This window comes from Myotis brandtii, unplaced genomic scaffold (genome assembly GCF_000412655.1).
Source record: "Myotis brandtii unplaced genomic scaffold, ASM41265v1 scaffold681, whole genome shotgun sequence".
Classification (NCBI taxonomy): domain Eukaryota; kingdom Metazoa; phylum Chordata; class Mammalia; order Chiroptera; family Vespertilionidae; genus Myotis; species Myotis brandtii.
Genome location: NW_005370660.1, coordinates 2,072,181 through 2,078,271, shown reverse-complemented (window position 1 = coordinate 2,078,271; position 6,091 = coordinate 2,072,181).

Genomic DNA, 6,091 nt, shown 5'->3' with positions numbered 1-6,091 from the left:
TTTGAGAGGAAAATACTCAAGTTATAATGTTTGGGACCAGCAAGTCAAAATGAACACAAATAAGAACTAGTAGGGAAATTAGGCCATCTCTTTAATTCTATATACTTTTGGTTCTTTTTTTAAAAAATATATTTTATTGATTTTTTACAGAGAGGAAGGGAGAGAGATAGAGAGTTAGAAACATCGATGAGATCAGCAACTTTCTTTTTAAAAAAATATATTTTATTGATTTTACAGAGAGGAAGGGAGAGGAATAGAGAGTTAGAAACATCGATGAGAGAGAAACATGGACCAGCTGCCTCCTGCACACCCCTTACTGGGGATGTGCCCACAACCAAGGTACATGCCCCTGGCCGGAATCGAACCTGGGACCCTTCAGTCCGCAGGCCGACGCTCTATCCACTGAGCCAAACCAGTTAGGGCTAGAATAGCTTGGGTATGTGAATCTACTTTTTTCAACCATAAATTTTATTAAATTTAAATGTATACTGAGTGTTAGGTTTGATCAAATAATTGAATTATGCCTTAACTCTCTATCCCTCTCCCTTCCTCTCTGTAAAATCAATAAAATATATTTTTTTAAAAAGAAAGTTCAGTAAATAAAGCACCACATTTTTTAGCTTCTAAGTTCAAGAACTATGGTCCAGGTCTTAGACCAAATAAGATCAGGAAAAGATGCAAGCCAATAAAACAGACTAGACAATTCCAATGAGCTGGTGCGAGAGAAGAATCTGGAGTGGAGATGCAGAATGGGGGTGGTGTAAATCCTAGTCTAGAGTGAAGGCAACTAATGACCTGATAAAATTCCCCTTAGTGTTCAGGGTCTGAGAACAGAGAAACCAGGCCATCCTTCTAAACAGCAAACTGGAAGAAGTCTCTCAAGCTATCAGGCTGTGGAGTCATGCAGACAAAAGGGCACATACACATATCTGTGCTCTCTTTTAAAATTGTCTGAACTATTAGTGTGCCTTTATTTTTCCACTGCTGTTTTAGAACAGTCTAACCAAGTCCCCTAAAAATCTTGCTGGGGTTTCAATTGGGACTGCTTTGAATTTGTAGACTAATTTCGGGGATAATTGACATCTTTACAACATTAAGTTTTCTCATCCAAAAACATAAGCAGCTATTTACATTCACCTTTTGTTCTATATCTTTCAATATTTTTTTTTTTCTGGAAAGAGTTTGTGCATATTTTGTTAAGCTTACTTCTAAATATTTTATATGTATTTATTGATGTTGTCCACCTGATGTCAGTTTTCAGAAAAAAAAATGTAGTAAGATCTCCTCTTGTGCTTATGGTTGCCTTTATTTCTTTGTAATTCTGTCAGTTTTAAAATATATGCATAACAGGATGTTAAAATTGAAATTTTGATCAGGACTCTGTCAAAGATTCATAAATAGCTGAAGTAAAACCAATGAATCATTGAAATATTAATTAGTAAAAATTTATTTGGCACACACCAAAAAGACAGTTTGCAAACTGGGAGCATTAAAACCAAAACATGGAATGAGGCTCAGGGGTATGTGTTATAAAGCAGTTTATATAGTGAGGAAGCAGCAACTGTTCATCAGAGTGATCGGTTATAATAGAATTTTCTTAAGTGATAGGGAATTGGTCAGTGGTTACCTCATATCAACCTTGGGAATCAGTTCATGTTACTAATGATTTTCAGAGGCATAAGCAAGAAATGACCAAGGACAAGTTAGTCTTGCAAAATAAGCTAAATTATGCTTTATCTTTTAAAAAATCTATCTTTATTGTTTTTTGTTTTTTTTGCATCTTATCCATTTTATTTATTTATTTATTTTTTAAATCTTTATTGTTCAGATTACATTTGTTCCTCTTTTTTTTTCCCCCATAACTCCCCTCCTCCCAGTTCCCACCCCACCCTCCGCCCTCACTCCCCACCCACTGTCCTCATCCATAGGTGCACGATTTTTGTCCAGTTTCTTCCCGCATCTCCCATTCCCCTTTCCCCGCCAAGAATAGTCAGTCCATTCCCTTTCTATGTCCCTGATTCATTATAATCACCAGTTCATTCTGTACATCAGATTATTTATTCACTTGGTTCTTAGATTCACTTGTTGATAGATGCATGTTTGTTGTTCACAATTTGTATCTTTACCTTTTTCTTCTTCCTCTTCTTAAAGGATACCTTTCAGCATTTCGTATAATACTGGTTTAGTGGTGATGAACTCCTTTAGCTTTTCCTTATCTGTGAAGCTCTTTATCTGACCTTCAATTCTGAATGATAGCTTTGCTGGATAAAGTAATCTTGGTTGTAGGTTCTTGGTATTCAGCACTTTGAATATTTCTTGCCATTCCCTTCTGGCCTGCCAAGTTTCTGTTGAGAAATCAGCTGACAGTCGTATGGGTATTCCCTTGTAGGTAATTGAGTCTCTTTCTCTTGCTGCTTTTAAGATTCTCTCTTTGTCTTTTGCTCTTGGCATTTTAATTATGATGTGTCTTGGTGTGGTCCTCTTTGGATTCCTTTTGTTTGGGGTTCTCTGCGCTTCTTGGACCTGTAAGTCCATTTCTTTCACCAGGTGGGGGAAGTTTTCTGCCATTATTTCTTCAAATAGGTTTTCAATATCTTGCTGTCTCTCATCTTCTGGCACCCCTATTATTCTGATGTTTGTACGCTTGAAGCTGTCCCAGAGGCTCCTTACACTATCTTCGTATTTTCGGATTCTTTTTTCATTTTGCTTTTCCGGTTGGGTGTTTTTTGCTTCTTCGCATTTCAAATCTTTGGCTTGATTCTTGCGCTCCTCTGGTCTGCTATTGGGTGTCTGTATAATATTCTTTATTTCAGTCCGTGTATGCTTAATTTCTAGTTGGTTCTTTATCATAGCATCGAGGGTCTCATTAGTTTTCGTGACTCTCTCCTCAAGTTTATTGACAGCTTCTAGCACATTTTTGCAAGCCCTCAAAATTGCGATTTTTAGCTCTATATCCTCCATTTCTGTCATGTTTTTTTGTCTCCGCATTTTTTATGCTTTCTTGGTGCACCCCCTAGTGGTCTTTGTGCGCAGTCTTGTTCTAGTTGAGCCTTGATTGTTGTAGTTAATACTAGAGGGATTTGACCACCAGGCCGACTGGCTGTGTGAATCAGCTGTGTCTGCCGCGGAAAACTTCTGTCCTCTGGGGAGGTGCTAATCTAGCCTTTGCCTGAGGCGATCCGGCAAATGGCTCTGCGCAGGGCTTGGGCGGGGCGGGCTCAACAGGGCGGGCGGAGGGAGCCGTTATGGTGCCCTCAGTCCTGTTCCCAGAGGCTCTGCTTCTCAGAACCCCCGGAACCGCTGCAAACCTCGGAGGGAAAGCTGCCTTCCAACTGATGCCAGACACTCCCGCTTCTCCCGTTTGGGTCCGAGTCCCCAGCGATTCGCCCGTATCTGGAGCTCAGAGTCTGAGACTCCCCCCTGACCGAAAACGACAACCGCGCTCTCAGCCACCAGCCCGCTTTGCGCGCGCACCTCCGCACCTGAGTTTTTTCCACACTGCGCCTCCTCTGAGCCTCGGTGTGCTGTTATTTTTCCTTCTAGTTGAAGAGTCTCTCCTCAGCCAGCCTTCCTGTGGTTCTGGGTGATGTCCGTTCCGTCTTTTAGTTGTATTTTTGAAGTGGTTGTTTGCGGCAGCAGTCTCCAGTGTTTACCTATGCCGCCATCTTGGTCTCTCTCCTCCTCCCCTACTTTTGTGAATGTTTGAAAATTTCCATAATGAAAAAAAATGGCAGCCACAGGGAGCTTGGGTATTTGCTATGAGGGAGCCCATTTTTTTCTACTAACGACTATAACCAAGCTTGAAGGTGCTTGTGCCCCTGACAGGGAGAGAAGAGCCTTGCCTTCCTTTCTCCACACAAGGCCCCAGGAGAAAGGCAGAGTGGTCCTTTTGAGAGCCCTCTCTTGCCCTCCAGTTAGGAGGCTGGCTGGTTGATAATTCATGACCTGAGTTCACATTTTATCTGTGGAGTCAATGTGGCAAGCATATAAAATATTATATTGGGAAGCAAAAGACTTGGCTTCCAGGCCCAATTTTTGCTAGCAAATTTTGGAGGACAGAAAACACTGTTTGTTGAGTGCTCCCTCGGGGCCAGGTGCTGTGTCCTAGACAATGGTCATATATTACCTTGTATATACCATCTGTACAATAGTGATCACCTTTACTTATATCGGTGGGTTGTTTTGTGGCACAAACAAGATAATCATATAAATAATTTGAAATTTTATAAAATCTCACTAGAGGCCCAATGGGTGAAATTCGTGCAAGAGTAGACCTTCCTTCCCCGGCTGCTGACAATGACTTCCCTCTGGCACCCAGGACCCAGGATTCCCTGTGGCTGCCGGCAGGCATCTGGGATCCGGGCTTCCCTCGCAGCCCTGGCTTCATCCGTAAGGTCTTCTGGAAGGATGTCTGGAAGGATGTCCAGTCTAATTAGCATATTATGCTTTTATTATTATAGATAGCTTATCTATGTATATAAAAGGCTAAGTGTTCATTCGACCGGTATCTATGATGCACACTGACCACCAGGGGCAGATGCTCAACACAGGAGCTGCCATGACACACACTGGCCATTTAAAAATAAATGGCACCACGGATCTGGCACTGACAAACAGTCGTAGGCTAATTCCCCCATTCTGACAATGCCTCTGTATACTAAACCCTGAGCCTTTGGCGGGGGAGGTGGTTTATTCTGCCTACTACAGAAAATAAGAGTAAAACGTTAAAAGGACTAAAATATAAACCTTGTATCCCCATATCTGTGTAAGAGCCATGATCCAGGAAAGTAAGGAGAGAACAGATGGGAGAAAATGATCAGCTAAATGGGAGGAGAAATTTTTCTAGACCTGAAGAAAACAGTATGTTTTTAGTTGAAGGGAACATGCAGAATGCATAAAGAGACTTAAAACTGGACACTAGTGAAATGTCAGATCTCCAAGGATGAAGAAAAATGTCTAAAAGCCTTCAGGGACTCAGCTTAAAATCAAATGTATAAAAATCAGATTCTCATCAGGCTTTTATTAAGCATTTACTGGGTACAGTAAACAACAGAATAGGGACCTTAACATTTTTAGACAAAATCATTTTAAAGGTACAATTCTATCCCCAGTGAAGTAGCATTCATGAGTGAACACTAATGATATTTTTGGACATGCCAAGGCTTAGAACTTTTTCCAGCCACAGAGCCCATTTGAAAGAATTGCTTGAGGCCATATTCTAGTAAAAACAAAAGGAAGTAAAAGAAAGAGGAAAACAAGGAATGTTATACCAGTAACACTGGAGAGCAAAGGTACCAGTGAAACTAATAAAGTCTAAATAATTGGTGCATATGTTAAAAAAATGACAATCTGAAATTTAAACCACAGATGATTCTAATGTAGATGCTGGCAAAGCTGGTATGGGTAGGTTAGAAAGAAAGTAAAAGCAAGTGTGTGTGTATGTGTGTGTGTGTGTGTCTTGCTGGGCATGAAAAGAATCTTAATGTAGTTTATTTTTGCATTTTATTGATTAAAATTTTTAAAATTAAAAGATTAGATTAATATTGTGTTAGTATATTTTGAAACAGATATTCTCATATGCTATTGGAAGGCATATATTTTCTTTAGTTTTTTTAGAGAGCAATTTGGTAGTTTCAAATTTTAAAATAAATATATGCTTTGGCCTATCTTTAAGAATTGATTCTCTAGCCCTAATCAGTTTGGGGACTGAATGGTCCCAGGTTCGATTCTGGTCAAGGGCATGTACCTTGGTTGCGGGCACATCCCCAGTAGGAGGCGTGCAGGAGGCAGCTGATCAATGTTTCTCTTTCATTGATGTTTCTAATTCTCTATCCCTCTCCCTTCCTCTCTGTAAAAAATCAATAACATATATTTTAAAAGAAAAGAAAAGAAGAATTGATTCTCTAGAAGTATTTTTATATCTGCAGAAAGGTTTTCAAGAATGTGTATATTGTATTGTTCAAAATTGTAAAAATTGGAAAATAATCTAAAGCCATATGGACAATTAGATTAATTACAGATAACTATGACCTGGTTTAAAAAATCAAGTCATTTTAAATGTTTGCAGTGCTAGTTTGGTGGTAATAAACTC